Below are 27,130 nucleotides of genomic sequence, written 5' to 3' on the forward strand. Positions count from 1 at the left end.
AACAAACTGTGGTATACTCATACAATGGAATACTAAACAGTAATGAGAGTTACTAAACTATTACTTGATGTTAACAACATGAACGAATCTCACAAACATAATACTGATTGAAAGAAACTGAACACAAAAGAGTACATCCTGCATGACTCCATTTATATATGGTTCAAAAAGAGACAAAAGTAACCTATAGTGTTAGAAGTCAAGATAGTGGAAAATCAGGATTTCAACCACAGCATCTGACTACAGAGCAGTGTTCTTAACTATTATGCTTATTGTCTTTCCAGAAAAGAGAAAAAGTCTTAACTCATTTTATAACTTAATAAAATAATCCTGATACCAAAACCAAACAAGAAAAGTCCAAGACAAGAACACTTTAGGCTAATCTCATTTATGAACATAGATGCAATGATCTTAAGCCAAATATTAGCAAATACAATCTACTTTGTATTAAAAGAAGAATATATCATGGCAAAGTGGGGTTTATCTCAGGAATGCAGCAATAGTTCAATTTAAAAAGCTTTCAGTGTAAATCATTACCTTTACTAGTTTAAAGGGAAAATAACCACATTATCAACTCAGGAAATGACACAGGCATTTGATAAAACTAAAGAGACATTCATGATTAAAAACCCTCAGTAGAGGTCTCGTCAAGATGGCAGCATAAGCAGACTCTGAACTCATCTCCTCCCATGAACACAACTAGGTTACAACTATTTTTGGAAAAATTACCCTGGAGAGAAAACTGAAAACTGGATAAAAAGAACCCCCACACCAAGCGACAGTCCTGACTAAGGCAGAAGAGGCAGAAATTCCTGGTGGAGAGGAAAAAGCCACCTTTGGGAGCAGCAGAGCTTCTCAGATGGCCAGGCGGGAGCCACCCTAAAGTACGCGCCCTCCCTGGAGGAGTGAGGTCCAGAGTGGGGGCTGACACTGCTATAAGCATCCTTCAGACTCAGCCCAACTGAGATGGGTGTCTTACTGTCTGGCTTTGCTGGCTATTAACTGCAGTGAGGATACTCCCAGAAAAGCTATGGGGCGGGGGGGGGGGGGGCACCCCAAAAAAACCCGGGCTTAAAGGGCCCCCGCACAAACTCACTCACTGCAGCAACCTAAAATCACCAGAGAGAGGGCTGACAGTCCTTTGGTGAAATGAGACTCACCTGGTGGGCTCTGGGGGCATCTTGGTGAGAGGAGGGACCTCTCTGGACACTGAGACATTGGTGGGGGCCATTGCTCTGACCTGGTCCAAGCGTCCTGACACAGACCCCGGTGGGCGCCATTGAGGTTCTTCCCTTGGCCTGTTAGCCCAGGGGTCTGCCACACCCACTAGAGCACACATTTAATCCAGCTCAGCCAGGGCAGGCAGCACGCCCTAGGGACCTGCCCCACCCAACAGCAAGCCCTCAGGCTACTTTTCGGCCTGCATGCACTGGGTGCCTGGATCCTCTACAGGCAGGCAAGTGTGTCCACCTCTGTGGGGCAGGGCCTGTGTGAGGACCAGGTGAACTGTGGGGGGCACTGGTGGAGAGGTGGGGACCTCTGCAGTGCGGCATCCGGGTACGCTCCAGGGGGTTGGGAAGTGTGCAGGGACCAGGGCTGTGTCGATGGTGTGTGTCGTCCTGTGCAGGGTAAGGCTTATCAGCAGAAGACCTATGTTTCACAACAGCCATAAAAAGGATCAGCCAAACCTTCCGAAGCCTTAAACAATTGAGTGCCTAGGGCCAGCCCCACTCAACTGCACTCCTAAGAGAACTGACAACAGCCTTGTTGGCCTGAGGCCTATCGCAACTGTAAGCCCCTGAGCCGAGCAACCAGCTACACTGGATACCAACCCTGCAATAGGAGGGTGCTGATAGACTTTGCAGCAAAGAGTGCTGAGGCTCCCCAAACCGGATTTAAAAACAGCTGGCCAGGGAAGGAAAGATTAGGCTCCCTGGGTACCTGCAGTAAGAGCAACCCTGACACAGCAGAAACACATAAGTAGCCCACAAAGGGGTCAATCCTGGATCATTTGGACTGGTGATGAGAGGGAAGCACACTGCTGGGCTTCATAAGGCATCTCTTACATAAGGCCACTTCTCCAAGATCAGGAGACACAGCCGACTCACCTAATACATAGAAATGAGCACAGAGAAAGAGGCATAATGAGGAAACAAAGGAATACTTTCCAACCAAGGAAAGAGGACAAAACCCCAGAAAAAGGACTAAATGAAACAGAAATAAGTGACCTGATGGGGGGTCGGTGAGCCGAGGAGTCGAAAGAAAGATTTCTTGGACTCTCAAGATCTGGCAGTAGTGCTCTTTTATTTAGAGAATAGTGTGGAATAGCATGGGGACAGGACCCATGGGTAGTCAGAGCTGCTGCTGCTGGCATGGGGACAGGACCCATGGGCAGTCAGAGCTGCTGCGTGGAGACAGGGCCCACAGGCAGGAGGTGCTGCTGGCAGGGGGAGCTGCTGCTACCCGCCATGGGTGGAAAGTAAGGCTAAAACTAAGGCATAGGTATGTGAGTTATCTCTTTACAAGACAAAGGAAAGAATATGTAACAAAGTTAAAATGGTATCAGTGCAGGTGGAGTCTGGCTATTGGGTGGTCCTATAACTTTTAGATAAGAATCAAATCAGATTAAGTAAAGGCCAGAAGCCACCACCCTAAATACTATCTTCAGCTAAAGACAAAGGAGGATTTTTTTGGGGGGGGGGGGGTCAGTTACATGAGGTTGCCAGACAGTAAACAACTTAAGTTCTTGCCTTTGGCATTGATTAAGAATTTCTAGAGATAAGGCCATCCCGCCTTCCTCCTGGTGCAGAGGGGAAGGCGTCTTTATAGATGGAGCTTTCCCTTACAAATGTAAATGTTTCCCAACAAAGGGCAAGCAAACTCTACTCCTCAGAGCCTGCTTCTCATCTGCCATTTTAAAATTAACCAGCCTAAAATCCTCATCATGACCTACTTGACAAAAGAGTTCAAACAAAATAACATAAGGATGCTCACAGATATGGGGAGAAGACTGGATGAACACAGTGAGCACATCAGCAAAGAACTGGAAAATATAAAAATGAACCAATCAGAAATGAAGAATACAATACTAGAGATGAAAAATTCACTAGAGGAACTCAATAGCAGAGTAGAGGATGCAGAAGAATGGAGTAGCGAGCTAGATGAAAGATTAGAAGAAATCACCCAAGCTGAACAAAAAAAAGAATTAGACAGAATGAGAACAGCCTAAGGGAACTCTGGGACAATATCAAGCGTGCCAACATTCGGATTATATGTGTCCCAGAAGGTGAAGAGAGAGACAAAGGGGCAGAAAATTTATTTGAAGAAAAATGGATGAAAATTTTCCTAACCTAAGAAAGGAAACAGACATCCACGTACAGGAAGCACAGAGAGCTCCAAACAAGATAAGCCCAAAGAGGCCCAGAACAAGACATATTATAATTAAAATGTCCAAAATTAAAGACAAAGAGAGAATCCTGAAAGCAACAAAAGAAAGGCCACAAGTGACATACAAAGGAAGGCCCATAAGGCTATCAACGGACTTCTCAGCCAAGACCCTAAAGGCAAGAAGAGAACAGGAAAAACCTACAGCCAAGAATATTCTATCCATCAAGGTCGTCATTCAGAATGGAAGGAGAGATAAAGAGCTTCCCAGACAAGCAAAAATTAAAGGAGTTTATGACCAAGAAACCAGTTCTACAAGAAACGCTGAAGGGACTTATGTAAGTGGGAAAGCAATGACCACAAATAGAGATAAAAAAATTATCAAAAAAAACCCCAGGCAATAAAATCACTTGTAAAGGTAAAAATATAGTAAAGGTAGCAGATCAACTACCTGTGAAGATAATATGAAGGTTAAAAGACAAATGTACTAAAATCACCAATTCAATGATAAGTGGGTAATAGATAGACACACACTAAACAAGAAACTATATACGATTTCAAAAACATAAAATGTGGGAGGAGGGGAGTGAAAAAGTAGAGCTTTTAGAAAGAGGTCAAGCTGAAGAGTCTATCAACTTGATATAGACTGTTATATACACAGAATATTAAATAGGATCCTCATGGTAATCACAAATCAGAAACCTATAATAAGTAAAGAAAAATTAAGACAAAAGAAATCAAACATATTACTAAAGAAAGCCATCAAACCACAAGGGAAGAGAGCAAGAGAAAAAGAAAGGAACAGAGAAGAACTACTAGAACACCCAGGGAAAAAAAAAGTAACAAAATGGCTATAAATACATATTTATCAATAGCAACTTTAAACGTCAATGGACTAAATGCTCCAATCAAATGTCAAAGGGTGGCCAATTGGATAAAAAAACAAGACCCATGTATATGCTGCATACAAGAGACACACTTCAGACCTAAAGATAGTAACAAACTGAGAGTGAAAGGATGTAAAAAGATATTCCATGCAAATGGCAAAGAAAAGAAAGTGGGGGTAGCAATACTTATATCAGACAAAATAGACTTTAAAACAAAAACTGTAACAAGAGACAAAGAAGGGCACTACATAATGACAAAGGGAACAATCCAACAAGAAAATATAACACTTGTAAATATCTATGCAGCCAACATAGGAGCACCTAAGTATATAAAGCAATTATTAACAGCCATAAAAGGAGAAATAGACAGTAACACAATAATAGTAGGGGACTTTAACACTCCACTTACACCAATGAATACATCATCCAAACAGAAGATCAATAAGGAAACACTGGCCTTAAATGACACATTTTACCAGATGGACTTAGTGGATATATATAGAACATTTCATCCAAAAACCACAGAACACATTCTTTTCAAATGCACATGGAATATTCTCCAGGATTGATCACATATTAGGTCACAAAACATGTCTGAATAAATTTAAGAAGATCGAAATAATGCCATGCATTTTTTCTGACCACAAAGGTATGAAACTAGAAATCAACTACAGGAAGAAAACCAGAAAAGTCACAAAAATGTGGAGATTAACCAAAATGCTAGTGAACAACGATTGGATCAATGAAGAAACGAAAGAAGAAATCAAAAAATACCTGGAGACAAATGAAAATGAAAATACGACATGCCAAAATCTGTGGGATACAGCAAAAGCAGTTCTAAGAGGGACGTTTATAGCAATTCAGGCCCGAACAAAGAAGAAAAATCCCAAACAGACAATCTAAAAGCACATCTAAAGGTACTGCAAAAAGAACAACAAACAAAGCCCCAAATCAGCAGAAGGAAGGAAATAATAAAAATCAGAGCAGAAATAAATGAAATGGAGACTAAAAAAAAAAATAGAAAAAATTAATGAAATGAAGAGCTGGTTCTTTGAAAAGATAAACAAAATTGACAAACCCTTAGCAAGACTCACCAAGAAAAAAAGAGAGAAGGCTCAAATAAAATCAGAAATAAAAGAGGAGAGATTACAACGGACACCTCAGAAATACAAAAGATAATAAGAGAATACTATGAAAAGCCATACACCAACAAATTGGACAATCTAGAAGAAATGGATAAATTCTTAGAATCATACAACCTTGCAAAACTGGACCAAGAAGAAGTAGAGAATTTGAACAGACCAATTATCAGTGAGGAGATCGAAACAGCAATCAAAAACCTCCCAAAAAACAAAAGTCCAGCACCAGATGGCTTCCCTGGTGAATTCTACCAAACGTTCAAAGAAGACTTAATACCTATCCTTCTCAAACTCTTCCAAAAAATTGAAGAGGAGGGGAGGCTTCCTAACTCATTCAACGAAGCCAACATTATCCTGATACCAAAACCAGACAAGGACAACACAAAAAAGAAAATTACAGGCCAATATCACTGATGAACATCGATGCAAAAATCCTCAACAAAATACTAGCAAATTGAATACAACAATACATTAAAAAGATCATACAACATGATCAAGTGGGTTTTATTCCAGGGATGGATGCAGGGATGGTTCAACATCCACAAATCAATCAACGTGATACACCACATTAACGAAATGAAGAATAAAAATCAGATGATCATCTCAATACATGCAGAGAAAACATTTGACAAGATACAGCATCCATTTATGATAAAAACTCTAAATAAAATGAGTATAGAAGGAAAGTACCTCAACATAATAAAGGCCATCTGTGGCAAACCCACAGCTAATATCATTCTCAACAGAGAAAAACTGAAAGCTATCCCTCTAAGAACAGGAACCAGATAGGGATGCCCACCATCACCACTCTTATTTAACATAGTATTGGAAGTCCTAGCCACAGCAATCAAGCAAGAAAAACAAATAAAAGGGATACATATTGGAAAAGAAGACGTGATTTTATATATAGAAAACCCTCAAGAATCTACTAAAAAACTTTTAGAAACAATAAATGAATACAGTCAAGTCACGGGATACAAAATTAACATACAAAAATCAGTTGCGTTTCTATACACTAACAATGAAGTAGCCGAAAGAGAAATTAAGAATACAATCCTATTTACAATTGCAACAAAAAGAATAAAAGACGTAGGAATAAACTTAACCAAAGAGGTGAAAGATCTGTACACCAAAAACTATAAGACATTGTTGAAAGAAATCAAAGACGACACAAAGAAATGGAAAGATATTCCGTGCTCTTGGATCGGAAGAATTAACAGAGCTAAAATGTCCATACTTCCTAAAGCAATCTATAGGTTCAACGCAATCCCTATCAAAGTTCCAACAACATTTTTCACAGAAATAGAACAAAGAATCCTAAAATTTATATGGAACAACAAAAGACCCCGAATAGCCAAAGGATTCCTGAGAAAAAAGAACAAAGCTGGAGGTATCACACTCCCTGATTTCAAAATATACTACATAGCCATAGTAACCAAAACAGCACAGTACTGGCACAAAAACAGACACACAGATCAATGGAACAGAATTGAGAGCCCAGACACAAACCCACACATTTATGGACAGCTAATATTTGACAAGGGAGCCAAGAGCATACAATGTAGAAAGGAGAGTGTCTTCAATAAATGGTGTTGGCAAAAGTGGACAGCCACATGCAAAAGATTGAAAGTAGACCATTCGCTTACACCATGCACAAAAATCAACTCAAAATGCATTAAAGACTTGAATGTAAGACCCAAAACCATGAAAACTCTAGAAGAAAACATAGGCAGTACACTCTTTGACATAGGTCTTAGCAGCATATGTTCAAGTACCATGTCTGACTGGGCAAGAGAAACAAAAGAAAAAATGAATGGGACTACATCAAACTAAAAATCTTCTGCTCAGCAAAGGAAACCATCAACAAAACAAAAAGACAACGTAACAACTGGGAGAAGATATTTGCAAACCATATATCAGATAAGGGGTTAATATCCAAAATATACAAAGAACTCATACAGCTCAACAAAAAAACCAACAGCCCAATTAAAAAATCTGCAAAAGATCTGAACAGAGATTTCTCCAAAGAAGATATACAGATGGCTAACAGGCATATGAAAAGATGCTCAACATCATTAGCTATCAGGGAAATGCAAATCAAAACTACAATGAGGTATCGCCTCACTCTGGTCAGAATGGCTATAATTAACAAGACAGGAAACAAGTGTTGGACAGGATGTGGAGAGAAGGGAACCCTCGTACACTGCTGATGGGAGTGCAAAGTGGTGCAGCCACTATGGAAAGCAGTATGGAGTATCCTGAGAAAATTAATAGATCTATCATATGATCCAGCTATCCCACTGCTGGGTATTTATCCAAAGAACTTGAAAACGCAAAGGCATAAAGATACATGCACCCCTATGTTCGTTGCAGCATTACACACAATACCCAAGACTGGGAAGCAACCGAGGTGCCCATCAAGGGATGAACGGATAAAGATGTGGTATATATACACAATGGAATACTATTCAGCCATAAGAAATGATGAAATCCGGCCATTTGTGACAACATGGATGATCCTTGAGAGTATTATGCTGAGTGAAATAAGTCAGAGGGAGAAAGTCAAATACCGTACGATTTCAGTCATAAGTAAAAAATAAAAACGACAAACAAACACATAGCAATGGAGTTTGGATTGGCGGTTACCATAGGGAAAGCAGGGGGAGGGCAAAAGGGGTGATTAGGCTCACATGTGAGGAGATGGACTATAATTAGTTTTCGGATGGTGAACATGATGTAATCTACCCAGAATTTGAAATATATTACTATGTACATCTGAAAGCTATATATTGTTATAATCCAATGTTACTGAAATTTAAAAAAAATTTTTTAAACCCTCAGTAAACTAGAATTACAAAGAAACTTCCTTAACTTAATAAAGAAATAGAGGGTATCTATCACAAAATCATAACAAACACATGCTTAATGATGGAACATCAGAAGTATTCCCTTTAGAGTCAGAAAGACAATAATGTGTGCCACCCAACTCTGCTATTCAACTTTTATAGGTCCATACCAATGAAATAAGAATGCTCCTGAGGGGCCAGCCCGGTGGCGCAGCAGTTAAGTTCACACGTTCCGCTTCTTGGCGGCCCGGGGTTCTCCGGTTGGGATCCCGGGTGCGGACATGGCACCGCTTAGCAAAAAGCCATGCTGTGGTAGGTGTCCCACATATAAAGTAGAGGAAGATGGGCATGGATGTTAGCTCAGGGCCAGTCTTCCTCAACAAAGAGGAGGATTGGCAGTAGTTAGCTCAGGGCTAATCTTCCTCAAAAACAAGGAAAAAAGAAGAATGCTCCTGACAAAAACAGATGTACACACATATAATATTGGAAAAGTCAAACTTGTCATTATTTGCCGATATGATCACCCACCTAGAAAAATCCAACATACTCCAATGAGAAAGTATTACTATTAAGAGAGTTCAACAGCGTGGCTAGTTACAAAGATCAACATAGAGAAATCCATACCACTAACATAAGAATAACCATCCAGAATTTATAATAGAAAAAGGAAAATATCCTATTTAAGAGAGCAAAACATCTATGATTCTAAATGAGAAATATGATAATAGATATTTGCCGGTTTTGCTGCCACATATTCTCTCCTCCTCCTTCAGGAAATAGTGTCCATGAAAATAGGATTACCAAATCCCTTTCTCCTTTGAGGTGGGGAACTGATCTTGGATCAGCTTTTGAGCTGGGTGTCCCTGGAAACCTGATGAAAGTGGACTGTCAGCTGTGTGACCAAGGGAGCCAGCTTCTAGTAAAAAGGAAACAGAGGCAAAGAGATCTTGAGTTACTTGCCCAAAGTCACACACCTAGTTAAAGGACTCAAACCAGGCTATCTGGCTCAAGGCCCCATGCTCTCAGCCACTGTACACACTGCCTCTCTGTTTCTATGCTAAAAAGTCATAGTAACTAAGCAAAGAAACAGTACAGTATTGGCAAAGGAACAGACAAACAGATCAAGGGAATAAAGGAGGGACCAGAAATGGGCTCATGTATATAAAGAAACTTAGTATATGATCAAAATGGGCTTTCAAATCAGATGTGTAGGAAACTGCTCAAAAAGTGGTTCAGGGACAACTAGTGAGCCCTCGGGATAAAATGAAGTTAGATTCTGACTGCAAGGAGTTAACTAAAGTATGTTCCACATGAATTAAGGTTCTAAATGTAAAAACCAAAATTATAAAAGAATAAGAAAATACATAAGACTATATTTATGTTCTTGAGGAAAAGAAAGGTCTTTTAAAGAAGAAAAGCAAAAGGCACAAATAAAATGATGGATAACTGACTCATTGTTTCAAAGCTTTTGCCTGACAAATGACACAGTAAAGTCAGACTACGGGTAAACACTTGCAACATACTTGACAGACAAAAGATGAAATTTCCAGAACATATAAAGAAATCATGCAAATCAGCAGGAAAACAAGATAAACACTTCTAAAGAAACTAAAGCAAAGTATATAAATGGGCAAATCGGAGCTGACAAACATAAGGGAGGCACCTCACTAATATGTAGCAAAGATCACTTTAATAGCATAATATCGTTGGTCTGTCAGATTGGGAAAAATCGATGTCTGACATTGAGAATGGCCCTGTATGCCAACGTTTTGACTTGGAGCAAGTCTCTCAACCTCTGAGCTCCAGTTCCCTCATCAGTAAAAGGGGGCACAGGATTGCTGGGAAAATTAAATGAGAGGATAGACGTCAAGTACCTAACAGTTTCCATTAGCAATGACTTGTAATTTGTCAGTGTCTTCCCAGTAGCTATCGATGTAACCATATGGTTTTTCTTCCTTAATTTGTTGACATAATGAATTATGTTACATTCTGAATTACATTTAGATTTTCTGAAGCTGAACGAACCTTATATTTCTGGATTAAACTGAACTTGGTCATTGTGTATTATTCCCTAATACACTGTTATATTTGTTGGTTGACATTTTATTCTGAATTTTTACATCTATAAGTGAGATTGATCAATAGTTTTCTTTTTCTATGGTATCTCTATTCAGGTTTTGGTGCTAAAATTATTCTAGCTATTAAAAAAAACAACACGGGAGCTTTTAACCTTTTCGTATGGTCTAAGAAAATGTGTAAAATTGCTGGGTTATGAAGTAAGTATATGTTTAAGTTAATACAAAGCTGTCAAATAGTTTTATAAAGTGACTGTACCATTGTGCACTTCCACCAGCATTTTATGAGTTCCAGTTCTGCATCCTTGCCAGCACATGGTACTGTATTTTTTATTTTAGTGACTCTAATAGGTATGGTAGGGGTATCTCATCATGGTTTCAATTTTCATTTCCCTAATAATTGCTAGTGATGTTCAGCATCTTTTCATGTGCTTATTTGCTATTCTTATATACTTGCTCATGTCTTTTGCCCATTTTTACTTGAGTTGTTTGTCTTTTTATTGTTGAGTTTCCAGAGCTTTATATATATATACATATATATATGTATATATATATATTTTTCTAGATACAAGTCTACTGTAGGATATGCGATTTGCAAATATTTTCACTCTTTCTGCAGCCAGTTTTCTCACTCTCTTAATGGTTTCTACCACTCAGTAAGGTTTTTAATTTTGATGAGGTCTCATTTATCAAATTTATCTTTTATGGAAAATCCTTTGGGTTCCATCTATAAGAACTTGTTAGCAAACTCAACATCATATAGATTTTCTCCTATCTTCTCCTCCAAAACATTCATTGTTTATGTTTTCTATCTGGACCTATGATCCCTCTTGAGATAATTTTTATATGAGGTTTGGCATGCGGTTTAAGTTGATGTTTATTATTTTGTGAACAATTTCTAATTGTTCTAATGCCATTTGTTAAGAATGCTACCCTTTCTCCACTGAACAGCTTTTCCAATTTTGTCAAAAATCAGTTCGGCATCTTTGTGTGGGTCTATTTCTGGACTCTATTCTGATCCAGTGATCTGTTTATCATTTAACCAATACCACAGTGTCTTGATTATTGTAGTTTCACAGTAAGTCTTAAAATTGGGTAGCATAATTCCTCCAACTTTATTCTCCTTTTTCAAAATTGTTTAAGGTATTCAAGTTCCTTTGCCTTTCCATATAAATTTTATAATCAGTTCGCCTATATCTACACAAAAAGAGTCTTGCTGAAATTTTGATTGCTATTACTCTAAATCTATAGATTAATTTGGGGAGAAATGAAATCTTCACTATCTTGAGCCTTCCAATCCATAAACATGGTATGTCTTTCCATTTAATTAGGTTTTCTTTGATTTCTTTCATCAACATTTTGTGGTTTTCAGCATATACATCTGATACACATTTTGATAAATTTACACCTAAGTATTTCATTTTTTGGAAGTATTGTAAACGGTGCTGTGTTAAAATTTTCATTTCCAATTTTATATTCCTAGCATATAAAAATATAATTGCTTTTGTGTGTTGCCATTGTATCCTGTGACATCACTTAACTCACTTACTCTAGGAATTTCTTTGTAGATTCCTTAGGATTTTCTACGTACACAACCATGTCTTATGCAAACAGGGATCCATGTCTTATGCAAATAGGGATCAATTTATTTATTCATCGTCAATCTATATGCCTTTTATTTCTTGCTTTATTGCACTGGCTAAGACCTCCACTATAAAGTTGAATAGAAGTGAGGAGAATGGACTTTTTCAGCACCACACCCTTTCTGCTCTACTTCTGGGATGATGATGACATGCATGATATGTCTTTTCATCTACAGGTCTCTCTCTGGCTCTGTTCCTTTTTTTAAATTGAGGTTAAATTCAGAAAACATAAAATTTACCACTTTAACCATTTTAAAGTGTGTGATTTGGTGACTTTTTGTACATTCACAACACTGTGCAACCACTACCATTATCTAATTCCATAATATTTTCATCACCCCAAAAAGAAAGCCCATACCTATTAAGCAGTCACTTCCTGTCATGGTCTGAATCACCTTTACATCATATGTTGAAGTCCCAACCCACAGTATCTCAGAATGTGACTATATTTGGAGATACAGCCTCTAAGGAGGTTATTAAGATAAAATGAGGCCATTAGGTTGGGCCTTAATACAGTCTGACTAGTGCCATTACAAGGAGAAATTTGGACACACCAAGTGACACCAGGGATGTGCACGCAGTGGAAAGAGCATGTGAGGCCACAGCAAGAAGGCAGCCATCTGCAAGCCAAGGGGAAAGGCCTCAAAAGAAACGAAACCTGCCAACACCTTGATCTCGGACTTCTACCTCCAAAATTGTGAGAAAATAAATTTCTGTTATTTAAGCCATCCCGTCTGTGGTATTTTGTTATGACAGCCACAACAAACACATACACTCCCAATTTGCCTCTCTCCTCTAATCTACTTTTTGTTTCTATGGATTTGCCTATTCTGGACATTCCATACCATATGTGGCCTTTTGCATCAGCCTTCTTTCACTTACCATATATTCAGGGTTCATCCATGTTATAGCATTTATCAGTACTTCATTCTTTTTTATGACTCAATATCCCATTGTATAGATACACTACATTTTGTTTATCCATTTATCAGTTGATGGACATTTGAGCTATTTCTACTTTTTGTCTGTTATGAAAAATGCTGCTACGAGCATACAAGAACAAGTTTTTGTCTGAACACGTGTTTTCAGTTGTCTTTAGTATGTACCTTGGAGTGGAATTGCTCTGTCATACTGTAATTCTACATATAAACTTTTGAGGAATCACCAAACTTTTCCACAGCTACTGAACCATTCTACATTCCCACCTGCAATGGATCAGGGTTCCAATTACTCCACATCCTCAGCAACACATTAGTTTCCTTTTAAAAAAATTATTGCCATCCTAGTAGGTGGGTAGTATCTCATCATGTTTTTCACTAGCATTCCCCTAAAGACTAATGATGTTGGCCAGCTTTTTATGTGCTTACTGGCCATTTGTATGTCTTCCTTGGAGAAATGTCTACTCAAGTCCTTTGTCCATTTTTAAAAATTGAGGTGAAATTCACATGACATAAAATTAATCATTGTAAAGTATACAATTCAGTAGGATTTAGTACATTCACAATGTTGTGAGACCACAGTCTCTATCCAGTCTAAAACATTTTCATCACCCCAAAATAAAACCCCATGTCTATTAAGCAGCTGCTCCCCATTCTTCCCTCCCAACAGCCCATGCCAGCTACCAATCTGCTTTCTGTCTCTATGGATTTCGCTATTCTGGATACTTCACATAAACGAAATCATACAATATGTGATCTTTTGTGTTTGGCTACTTCCACTTAGCATAATATTTTCAAGATTCCTCCACATTGTACCATGTTTCAGTATTTCATTCCTTTTTTATGAAGGAGTAATATTTCATTGAATGGTCATACTATATTTTGTTTATCCATTCATTGGCTGATGGACATTTTGGTTGCTTCTACCTTTTGGCTATTCTGAATAGTGTTGCTATGAGCATTCATGTACAAGTATTTGAGTACTTGTTTTCAATTCTTTTGGGTATATACCTAGGAATAGAATTGCTAGGTCATATAATAATTCTATGTTTAACTTTTTGAAGAACCACCAAACTGTTTTGCACAACAGCCACACCATTTTACATTCCCACCAGCAAGGTCTGAAGGTTCCAATTTCTCCACATCTTTGCCAACACTTGTTATTTTCCATTTTTAAAATTATGGTCAACTGAGCGAATGTGATGTGGTATCTTGTTTTAGTTTTGATTTGCATTTTCCAAATGACTAATGACACTGAATATCTTTTCATGCACTTATTGGCCATTTGTACATATTCTCTGGAAAAATCTCAATTCAAGTCCTTTGCCCATTTTTAAATTGAGTTTGTTTTGGCGTTGAGTTGTAAGAGTTCCTCATATATTCTGGATACTAGACCCATATCAGACAAATATTTTCTCCTATTCTGTAGGCTGTCCTTTAACTTCCTTGATAATGTCTTTTGAGGCACAAAAGTTTTTAATTTTTATAAAATCCAATTTATCTATGTTTTCTTTTGTTATTTATGCTCTTGGTGTCATATCTAAGATTCCACTGCCCCATCCAACGTCATGAAGATTAACCCCTGTGTTTTCTTCTAAGTGTTTTACGGTTTTAGCTCTTCTATTTAGGTCATTGATCTATTTTGAGTTAATTTTTGTATATAACATATGTGGATATCCAGTTGTCCCAGCATTGCTTATTGAGCAGATTATTCTTTCCACATTGAATGACACTGGCACCCTTGAAAATCAATTGGCCATAAATATACAGGTTTATTTCTGGGCTCTCAATTCTATTCCATTGGTCTATATCTCTATATTTATGTCTGATCTGCACTGTTTTGGTTACTGAAGCTTTGCAGTAAGTTTTGAAATCTGGAAGTGTTATTACTCCTCCACCTTTGTTCTTTTTCAATATTATTTTGGCTATTCAGGTCACATTGAAACTCTGTATGAATTTTAGGATCATCTTTAGCATTTCTGTAAAAAGTACCATTGGAATTTTAATTGGGATTATACTGAATCTGTAGATCTCTTTGGGAAGTGTTGTCATCTTAATATTGAGTCTTCCAATCCATGAACATGGGATGTCTTTTGATTTATTTAGGTGTTCTTTAATTTTTTCCAGCAGTGTAGTTTTAACTTTACAAGTCTTTCCCCTCCTTGGTTAAATTTTTTCCCTAGGTATTTTATTATTTTGGATGCTATTGTAAATGGAATTGTTTTCTTAATTTCCTTTTTGGATTGTTCATTGCTGGTGTGTAGAAACACAACTGATTTTTGTGTGTTGATTTTGAACACTATAACATTGTGAGTTCAATTATTACCTCTAGGAGCTTTGGGGGGCTTCTATGCGATTTTCCATATATAAGATCATGTCATTTGCAAGACAGTTTTACTTCTTACTTTCCAATTTAGATGCCTTTATTTCTTTCTTTGCCTGTTTTGGCTAGAACTACCATTTCAATGTTGAATAGTAGTGGCAAAAGCAGGTATCCTTTTCTTGCTCCTGATCTTAGGGAGAAAGCTTTCAGTCTTTCACCATTGTGTAAAATGTTAGCTGTGGGTTTTCATAAATGTTCATAACTGTTGAGGAATGTTCCCTAGATTCCTAGTTTTCTGAGTGTTTTTATTATGAAAGAGTGTTGGAATTTGTCAAATGCTTTCTGTGCATCAATTGAAATGATTGTGTGTATTTTTTCCTTCATTCTATTAATGTGTTATATTACGTCAACTGATTTTCTTATGTTGAACCTCACCTGTATGCCTGGGATAAGTCCCACGTAGTCATGGCGCATAATTCTTTTAATTCTAGTATTTGGTTGAGGATTTTTGCATCTGTATTCAAAAGGAATGTTACTTTGTAATTTCCTTTTTTCCTTTTGGTGACATCTTTGTCTGGCTTTGGTATCAGGGTAATGCAGGCCTCAAAGAATGAGTCAGAAGTGCTCCTTCCTCTTCAAGTTTTTGGAAGAGTTTGAGAAGGATTAGTGGTAATTCTTCTTCAAATGTGTGGCAGAATTAACCAGTGTAGTCATCTGGCCTTGGAGTTTTCTTTATTAAGAGGTTTTGACTACTCATTCAATCTACAGTCGTGTGTCAGTTAACAATGGGGATATGTTCTGAGAAATGCATTGTTGGGCTATTTTGTCATTGTGTGAAGATTATAGCATGTACTTACACAAACCTAGATGGTATAGCCTACTACACACTTAGGCTATATGGTACTAATCTTATGGGACCACCATTGTTTATGCAGTCCATCATTGACTGAAATGTCATTATGCAGCACATGACTATTTAATTTTTATAGGTTTGTTCAGGTTTTTTATTTCATTATGAGCTAGTTTTGGCAATTTGTGTGTTTCCAGGAATTTGTCCATTGCATTTAGGTTATCTGATGTGTTGGTATACAATTGTTTGGTTTTATCTTAAAATCCCTTTTTTTTTAAAGATTGGCACCTGATATAACAACTGTTGCCAATCTTCTTTTCTTCTTCTTCTTCTTCTTCCTGCTAACGCCACCCAATACATAGTTGTATATTCTAGTTGTGAGTGCCTCTGGTTGTGCTATGTGGGACACCACCTCAGCATGGCCTGATGAGTGGTGCCATGCCCATGCCCAGGATGTGAACTGGCGAAACCCTGAGCTGCCAAAGCAGAGCGCGTGAACTTAACCACTCGGCCATGGGGCCAGCCCCCTATCTTAAAATGCTTTTTATTTCTGTAAGATCAGTAGTAATGTTCCTACTTTTATTTCTGATTTTAGTTTTGTGGGCCTTCTCTCATATGTATCTCAGCCTAGTTAAACATATGTCAATTCTGTTGATCTTTTCAAAGAACTAACTTTTGGTTTCCTTGATTCTATTTTTTTCCTATTCTCTATTTTGTTTGTTGTCACTCTAACATTTAATACTTCCTTCCTTCTCGTTGCTTTGTATTTAGTTCGCACTTCTTTTACTAGTTCTTAAAAGTGTAAAGTTAGGTTACTGATTTGAAATGTTTCTTTTTCAATATAGGCATGCACAACCATAAATTTCCCTCTGAGCATTGCTATGGCTCTATCCCATAAATCCCAGTATGTTGTGTTTTCATTTTCATTAGTCTCAAAGTATTTTCTAATTTCTCTTGTGATTTCTTCTTTGTTTCATTGGTTGTTTAAGAGTGTGTTCTGTAATTTCCACATATTTATTAATTTTCCAGATTTCCTTCTGCATCTCATTTCATATTTCATTCAATTTTTGTAGAAGATACTTTGTATGATTTCAATCTTTTACACTTATTGTGACTTGTTTTATTGACTACCATGTGGTTTATTCTGGAGAATGTTCCATGTGCACCAGAGAAGAATGTGTATTCAGCTATTGTTGGGTGGAGTACTCTATATATGTCTGTTAGGTGTGGTTGATTTACAGTGTTGTTCAAGTCTTCTATTTTTTTTTCTAGTTGTTCTATCCTTTATTGAAAGTGGGATGTTGAAATCTCCTACCACTATTGTTGAACCGTCTACCTCTCCTTTCACTTCTGTCAATTTTTGCATGATATATTTTGTGGCCTTTCTGTTAGGTGTATATATGTTTATAATTGTTACATCTTTTTGTTGGATTGAGACTTTTATCATTATATAATGTCCTCTTTTGTCTCATAACAATTTCTGTCTTGAAAAGTCTATTTTGTCTGATATTAGTATAGCCACTCCAGCTCTCTTTAATTACTATACCTTTTTCCATTCTTTTACTTTCAACCTACTTTTGTCTTTGGATCTAAAATGAGTCTTTTGTAGTTTTTTTTGCTTCTTTAATCCATTCTTCCAACCTCTGCCTTTCAATTGGAGAGTTTATTTATATTTACATTTAATATGATTACTGATAAGGAATGACACGGCATTTTGCTATTTGTTTTCTATATGTCTTATATCATTTTTTGTTCCTCAATTCTTCCATTACTGCCTTCTTTTGTATTAGAAAGACATTTTGTAGTGCACCATTTTGATTTCCTTCTCATTTTTTTTTTACTGTATATCTTTATTTTCTTAATGGTTGCCCTGGAAATTACAATTAACATCTTAATTTATAACACTCCTAGTTCAAGTTTCAATCATATACACATTATTCCTATATAGCTCCATTCCCATCCTTTTATGATGCTATTGTCATAAATTACATCTTTATTAAATATGTGTGTATCAACTTAGATTTGTAACTGTTGCTTTATGTAGTTGTCTTTTAAATCACATGAGGGGAAAAAAGAGGAGTCACAAACTGAAAATACATTAATACTCACTTCTATATTTAACTATGCAGTTACCTTTCTGGTATTCTCTATTTCTTTGTGTGGATTCAACTTGCTGTCTAGTATGCTTTCATTTCAGTCTGAAGGACTCCTTTTAGCATTTCTTGTAGGGCGGATCCACTAGTGACAAAACTCAGTTTTTGTTGTTTACCTGGAAATGTCTTAATTTCTCCTTCACTTTTAAAGGATCATTTTGCCAGATATAGAATTCTTGCTTGGTAGTTTTCTTTTCAGTTGTCATTTAGAATATGTCATCCCACTGCTTTCTGGCCTCCCTAGTTTCTAGTGAGAAAATGCCTCTCAATTTTAGTAAGAATCCCTTATATGTAATGAGTCACTTCTTTTTTGTTGTTTTCAAGATTCTCTCTTTGTCTTTGTCTTCCAACACTTTGATTATATGTCTAGATGTGGATCTCCTTGAGATTATCCTGCTTGGAATTCTTTGAGATTCTTGGTTGTGTAGATTCATGCCTGCCATCAAGGTTGGGAAGTTTCTGACAGTTTTATCATATACATTTATTGCCCCTTTCTCTATCTCATCTTCTACTGGGACTACTATTATGAGCATATTGATAATGTTTTAAGGTATCTCACAGGTCACTTAGGCTCTATTCATTTTTCTTCATTCTTTTTTCTTTCTGCTCCTCAGACTGGGTAATCTCAATCAACTTATCTTGAAGTTTGGTGATTCTTTCATCTTCTTAAATCTGTTGTTGAACCTCTCTAGTGAATTTTTCACTTCAGAATTCCTATTTGGTTCTTCTTTTTTTTTTTTTTTTGAGGAAGATTAGCCCTGAGCTAACTGCTGCCAATCCTCCTCTTTTTGCTGAGGAAGACTGGCCCTGAGCTAACATCCATGCCCATCTTCCTCTACTTTATATGTGGGACGCATACCACAGCATGGCGTGCCAAGCAGTGCCGTGTCCACACCTGGGATCTGAACAGGCAGACCTTGGGCCGCCGAGAAGTGGAACATGTGAACTTAACTACTGCACCACCACCAGGGCAGCCCCTGGTTCCTTTTTATAAATTCTCTTTATAAATATTCTCTATTATATATTCTCTATCATTCTCATGGTTTTCTTTATCTCTGTACATGGTTTCCTTTAGTTTTTGAAAATATTTTAAATAACTCATTGAAAGTCTTTGTCTAATAAGTCTAATGTCTGGGCTTCCTCCAGGAATGTTTTTATTAATTTCTTTTTTCTGTTTATGGCCCATAATTTGTTTATTTGAATGCCTATTTTTTGGTTTAAAACTGGATATTTTGAATATTATAATGTGGTACCTCTCGAAATCAGATTGTACCCCCTCCTTGGGGTTTGTTGTTGCTGCTTATTTTATCTGATTTTGTTCGTGTATTTAGTGACTTTCCTGGACTAATTTTTTTTAAACATTTTTTTGTCCTTTTTCTCCCCAAAGCCCCCCAGTACCTAGTTGTTTATTCTTTGTTGTGGGTCCTTCTGGTTGTGGCATATGGGATGCTGCCTCAGCATGGCTTGATGAGAGGTGCCATGTCCATGCCCAGGATTTGAACCGATGAAACACTGGGCCACTGTTGCGGAGTGTGTGAACTTAACCACTCGGCCATGGGGCCGGCCCCCTGAACTGATTTTTTATAGTCTATATTCTTTGTTATGTGTGACCACTGAGCCATAACATGTGATGGCTTAGTGGCCAACTAATGAATTAACAGAGATTTCCTTAAATGCTGAGATTGTGCAGTTTTTTCTTAAGCATTTACCTGGTTGCTATAAAGTTTTGATTAGTTTAAAGAGTTTCAATAAAGTTGATTCTGGCAGTTTTTGCTGGATTACTTGCTGTTTTTGTGGAGGAGGACTTTTTAAGCTTCCTACTCTGCCATTTTTCTTGATGTCACTCTATTCACTTTTCTAGTCAATATTTTTTTCTCTTATTCAGATTGGATAATTTCTACTGATCTATCATCAAAGTTTACTGACTCTTTCCTCTGTCCATTGTTCCTCTGCTATCAAGTCCATCCAGTGAGTCTTGTATTTCAGTGATCATATTTTTCAGTTATAAAGTTTGCACTTGGTTCTTTACATCTTGCATTTGTTTGCTGAGACTTTCTATTCAAATATTTCTTGCAGGAGTATTTGTGGTGTTTTTTGGGAACATTTTTGTAATAGCTGCTTTAAAGTCTTTATAAAATATTTCTTACATCACTGTCATCTCAGTGTTGGCATGAGTTGATTATCCTTTTCCATGTAAGTTGAAATGTTTGTGGTTCTTCACATGCCAAGTAATTCTGAATTGCATCCTGGGTATTCTGAATATTATGTTGAGAGATACCAAGTCTTGTTTATATTCTATGGAGAACATTATTGTTTCCATTATAGCAGGAAACACGACTAATTTCAGGTTGAAATGCCCAGAGTGGGCTGTGGTTCCAACGTCAGTTCAATTTTCAGAGACTTTGTACTGCTCTTCAGATCTTTCCTGCATGTGAACTACCTAGTGGTAAGTATGGGACCTGTGTGCTGGTTGACTGGACAATTATCCTAAGTAGGATCAGATCTATACATAGATGGCTCAAGTATATAAATAATTTTATGAAGTTGCTTTGTTACACTCCTCCCCTTATGTGATTTCCTGGAGGTGGCTATACCTTTTGGTCCTCCTGCCAGAAACTTGGGACACTACTTAATTCTCTTTTGTGTTCTTCCACAATTGGGCCTCTGTTAGTAACCAGGCTTCCATTCTTATGCCAAAATCATCATCATCTTTAGGAGCAAAAGCAGCAGCAGTGGCAAGAGTTCTCCTAACTAACAGAATAAACTATCTGGGAGGAAAAAAAATGGCAGCAATTGTTAAGATTGGTACCCCAGAGCAAGATACCTGAAATCTAACATTTAGTGATCCTTGAAAAAAATGGCTGGCTCTCAACCCAATGACCCTAAAATGAAGCCTCCTGTTGACAAGCTAAGGCTACCAATGATGAGCTATCATCGTTTTGTTGCCCTGTTCTTAAAAGAGGATGGACAAGAAAGATAAAAATAAACAGAAAAAATGACCACAGAGGAAACACAACTGAAAAAAACATGAGAAAATTTAACATTTCAATATTATATCAATAAATCAAGAACAGGAAACTGTAACGGGAATAACCACTAAACAGGGAAAAATCTCAATGAAAGAGTTTGAAGATAAAAATCAAGAATATACCTGAGAAAGTAGATTAAATTACAAGTCCATGAAAGAGAAGAAGTATATTGGGTAAGTGAAAGTGAACAGTGACCATGAACAGAAGGACTCCTGCCCTGATTCCCAAAACCAGCACAAGACAAAGAAGCCTCCTGTCCCTACAGCATAAGTTCATTTACATAATCTCCCCAATACTTCAGATGCTGTCTTAGAGTTAAACATGGGGAGAAGAAGGGTAATTGTAAGAATGAGAAATTATCCCCTAAAGACTGATTTAAAATTGAAGAAACTTTAAAATATGCAATTGGATGGAATTATAAATAAGATTTTCTATTTCCAGGAACTGCATAGTTTATGGATTATTTTATCTGGGTATATAAAAGGAAATTATAGCAGAGAACTAGAAGATCTGAAGGAGAAGTGCTGTGTGATTGAAAGTGTCCAAGAGTTTGAATCATAGAATATCCACACTCTAGATATATCATAAAATTTCACAACATCAAGGATAGAGAAGCTCCGAAAACTTGTCAGAGAGAAAGAAAAAAATTTTCCTACAGAAGAACAAGAATTGGATTGATAAAACACTTTTCATCAATAACACTAGATGCTTAAAAACAGTGAAACAATGCCTTTAAGGTTCTGAAGGGGAAAATATCAATTTAAAATTCTTTATCCATTAGGATTATTAATGAAGAATAAAAACATTTTCAGACAAGCACAAAGTCAGGTTTAGCTCAATTGCACACCTTTCTTAGGAAGTTACTAGAGGGTCTTTAACAGCAAAATGACATTAATAGAGTGAACAAGAAAGATGACATTAAATTCAGACAACAGATACATCCCAGGAGAGAAATGAAGGAAAGTCCCAGATTATGGTAGGAAGAAGGAGGTTTTCAGGGAGTGATCCTAGGAAAAGCAGGGATTCTACAGATATTTATATTATTCCTAAGAATTTGGCACTCAGGAAGGTAATAAAGGCAGAAAAAATAGAGGCGGAGAAAGCCATTAAAAAACTCCATGAATAGGGGCCGGCCCCATGGCCAAGTGGTTAAGTTCACGCACTCTGCTTCAGCGGCCCACGGTTTCTCCAGTTCAGATCCTGGGCGTGGACATGGCACCACTAGTCAGACCACATTGAGGCGGTGTCCCACATGCCACAGCTAGAAGAACCCACAACAAAAAATACACAAGTATGTACTGGGAGGCTTTGGGGAGAAAAAAGGAAAAATAAAATCTTAAAAAACAAAAAACAAAAAAACTCCATGAATAAACAAAAAGTTATATAAGAAAGGAAATGGAATTACAGTATACTACTTTACACTGCTTGGTTGTGCACAGAATAACACTTACATAATCATAAATACTTCATTTTATACCCTGAGAATCAACTAGTAGATAAAGCACAGAAAATGTAATTATGGTTAGAAAACAGAACATAGATGTTTGCAACTGTGAAAATATAAAGGTATATGGCAAAACTGCAAGTAACAATATGGAGACAAAAGATACTGTCTGTTGTCTCTAATTGATAGAATAAATAAAGGGGCAGAGAGAGAGCATCAAGATCACAATGTTGGCAGACTCTGAACTCACCTCGTCCCATGGACACAACAAATTTACAACAACCCTAGGAACAACTACCCCTGAGAGAGAACTGAAAACTGGATAAAAAGAACCCCCACAACAAGGCCAATGCGGACTGAGGTGGAAGAGGAGGAAATTCCTTTCTGGAGACAAAAAAGCCACCATCAAGCCACAGCACTTCACAGCCAGGAGCAATCCTAAGGTACGCAGCCTTCCCTGGAGGAGTGTGGGACCTTAGTGGGGGAGCGTGACCACTATAAGCAGCTTTTGGACTCAGCACAACCAAGATGAGTGTCATAACATGTGGCTTTGCTGGCTAATAACAATCGAGAATGTCCCCAGAAAAGAAATTGACATATGGGGGGGAAAAAAGCCTGTTCTTAAACAGCCCATGCACAAATTCACCTATTTCAGAAAGCAACCTAAAATCACCAGGAAGAAAAGTGCACAATCCTTTGGTGAAGAGACTCACTTGATAGGCTGCGGGTGCAGCTCAGTGAGACCACCCCAGGGACTGAGACATTGGTGGCAGCCATTATGGTGACGTAGCACAGGCGTGCTAACACAGACACTGGCAGATGCCATTGGAGTTCTGGTCGCCTGTTAGCTCAGGGCCTGCCCTGCCCACTAGAGCATGGATTTAATCCTACTGAGCCAGGGCAGACAGCCTGCCCTAGGGACTGGCACCACCCAACAGCAAGGCCTCAGGAAACTTCTGGGCTCACATAGGTGGGGTGCCTGAAACCTTTGCAGTCAGGCCAATGGGTCCACCTCTGTCAGGCAGGGCATGCACGAGGAGCAGGCTTGCATTGACAGAGTAGGTGGGGCCTCTGTAGTGGGACGACTGGGTCCACTTCAAGGGATCAGGGATTACACACAGGGCAGGACTGTGTTGATGGTGTCTGTAGCCATGTGGGTGGTGGGGCTTGCCAGCTGTAGCAGACTTATGCCTCTCAAACAGCCACATAGGGGATCGGTCCTGCCTTCAAAAGCCTGAAATAATTGGGTACTCCCATGCCTGGGGCCTGCCCAACTGAGCTGCAATCCTGAGAGAGCTGACAATAGCCTTGCAGGCCAGAGGCCTACAGCAAATGTAAGCCCATGAGCCTAGCAACCAGTCATGCTGGGGGCCTACTCAACAGAAAAACTGCAACAGGGATGGGCTATTAGACCTTGCAGCCAACTGTGCTGGGGCTCCCCATGCCCAATAAAGTGACTGAAGTGTCCATAGCAGGCACACACAGCTTAGCATTACGACCAGCTGGCCAGGGAGACAGCCTAGCTTCCCTGGGCACCTGAAGCAAGAGGAACCCTGCCAAAACAGAAGGATACAGGTAGCCCACACCGGGATACTCCTGGAACATATGGAACTGGTGACGAGAGGGAAGCACATTGCTGGGCCTCATGAGGCATCTCTTACATAAGCCCACTTCTCCAAGATTTGGAGACATACCTGACCTTACTAATACATAGATATAAGCAGAGAAGGATGCAAAATGAGGAGACAAAGGAATGTGTTCCAAGTAAGGGAAAAGGACAAAACCACAGAAAAGGAACTAAAGGAAACAGAAATAAATAACCTACTTGACAAAGAGTTCAAACAAAAAATCCTAAGGCTGCTCACAGATCTTTGGAGAAGAATGAATGAACTCAGCAAGAACTTCAACAAAAAATTGGAAAACATAAAAAGGAACAGATGAGAAATGAAGAATACAACACCGACGTCATAAGCTCACCCGGGTAACTCTCCCCTCCAAGATACAACAAAAAGGAGATTCATATTCAAACAGAGGACATCCAAACAACAGAAAAAGACACCTGAGCGACCCACACAACCAGACGTCAGAAGGTGGAGAGGCTGGAGCCCCACTTCGAGGAGGTGGGAGGGGTTAAGAGAAAGTTTCACTCCCTCCCCCAAAAGACTGCAATCCTGGAATTGCACACTCAGCCTGACAGGGAAGAAAGGGGGCAGGGGGCACACCTTCACAGGAACGTCATAGATCCTTGAGGTCCCTTGGAGCCTGGGGAAAGACCCTACTGAAATGAGTAGCTATAACAGGGGTGTGTACATCAAGCTGACAGGCCAGCAGAGGAGACAGCAAGGGAAGAGGAGCCCCCGAGAGCACGCAGGAGAAAAGAAAACACCCCTGCACTCATCCGCCCAGGTCCAAACTCCAGCACCTGGGATCTTGGCGGAACATAGAAGGCTCAAAATATGCAGCTCTTGACACCCACCCAGTGGTGACAGGTGGTAACAGTAATCAAATAATATCAGTATGTGAAGAAACAAAGCCACGCCCTCTAGCGTTATCAAGATTTATATTAAATCACCAGACCAGAAGCAAAATGACAAGTAACTAGAAATCAATCGTGAAGACACAGAAACATGTAATCTAAATGACAGGTAATTCAAAATAGCTATCATCAAAAAACTCAATTAGTTAAAAGAGAATGCAGATAGACAATACAATGATTTCAGGAGCTATTTCACAAAAGAGACTGAAACTGTAAAGAAGAGCCAAGCAGAAATACTGGAGATTGAAAGCACAATGGAGCAGATAAAACAAAATATGGATTCCCTGAATACTCTAGTGGACATCATAGAGGAGCGAATCAGCATAATCTAGGATAGACATAATGAAATGCTCCAGATAGAGGAAGAGAGATAACTAAGACTAAAAACTAAGGAAGAAAGTATGAGAAATATCCAACTAAATTAGGAAATGCCACATAAGAATAATAGGTATTCCAGAGGAAGAAGAGAATGAGAAAGCAGCAGAAAGCTTGTTCAAAGTATTAATAGCAGAGAACTTTCCAAATGTGAGGAAGGGGATGGAAATCCATGGGAAGGAGGCCATCAGACCTCCTAAGTATGTCAGTGTAAAAAGACCTAATTGCAAGGCATGTATTAGTAAAACTGGCAAAAGTCAATGACAAACAAAAAATACTAAGGGCAGAAGGGCAGAAAAAAATAACATACTAAGGAACCCCTAACAGACTTTCAGCAGATTTCTCAGCAGAAATCTTACAGGCTAGGAGAGGCTGGAATGACATATACAAATCTTTGGAGGAGAAAAACTTTCAGCCAAGAAAATTCTATCCATCAAAAATATCCTTTAGGTATGAAGGAGAAATAGAAACTTACCCAGATAAACAAAAAGTAAGGGAGTTTGTGGTCACAATATCCCCCCAGAAGAAATCCTCAAGAATGCCCTTATACTTGAAGGAAAAAAAAAAAAAGGAAATGGGCTACAAAGCTCGGAGTAAGGAGATAAATAGGTAGACAAAATCAGAAAATTCTAGCTATACCTCAGAACAGGTTAGCAAATACTCAAGTATAACATTAAAAATAAAGGAAAGGCAAACACCAAAAACAAAGATAAGATTGTCATTTTAATGACAAACTCACAACACAAGACGGAATAAGATGTGATAAAAACCACATAAGAGGGGAAGAGGAAGGGGACTAAATTGGTTTAGTCTAAGTAAATAAGAGGCCATCAGAAAATAGACAATCTTATCTACAAGATTTTGCATAAAAACCTCATCGTAACCACTAAACAAGAAAGCAGAACAGAGACACAAATAAGGAGAAAACTACGAAACTCAACATTAAAAACTACACAACTCAATTGGTAGACCAAAATACACAAGATGAGAAACAAAGGAAACACAGGAGAACCAGAAAATGAGTGATAAAATGGCAGCACTAAGCCCTCATATATCGACTATCATCCTAAACGTAAATGGACTGAATTCTCCAATTAAAAAACAGAGCGGCGAGACAGATTAAAAGAACAAGATCAAACGATATGCTTCCTCCACAAAACACATCTCAGTTCCGACGACAAACGAAGGCTTAGAGTGAAGTGATGGAAGATGATACTCCAAGCAAATGGCAAATGAAAGAAAGCAGGTGTCGCAATACTCATAGCAGACAAAGTAGACTTCCAGATGAGACAGGTAAAGAGAGACAAAGAGGGGTAGTACATAATGACCAAAGGGACACTCCACCAAAGCATAACACTTATAAATATCTATGCATCCAACACAGGAACACTAAAGTACATAAATAAACTATTAAGATACCTAAAAGGAGGTGTCAACAACTATACAATGATAGTAAGGGACCTTAACATGACACTCATATCAATGGATAGATCATACAGACAAAAAGT

General features: G+C 38.2%; 1 protein-coding gene across 2 annotated transcripts in view; it reads right to left on the reverse strand.

Moving 5' to 3' along the window:
• Positions 1 to 27,130, reverse strand: part of BRCC3 (BRCA1/BRCA2-containing complex subunit 3) — a 91,316-nt gene that overhangs the window by 34,239 nt on the left and 29,947 nt on the right. The gene's annotated exons all lie outside the window — the stretch shown is intronic.

Source organism: Equus quagga, chromosome 10 (assembly GCF_021613505.1).
Source record: "Equus quagga isolate Etosha38 chromosome 10, UCLA_HA_Equagga_1.0, whole genome shotgun sequence".
NCBI lineage: Eukaryota > Metazoa > Chordata > Mammalia > Perissodactyla > Equidae > Equus > Equus quagga.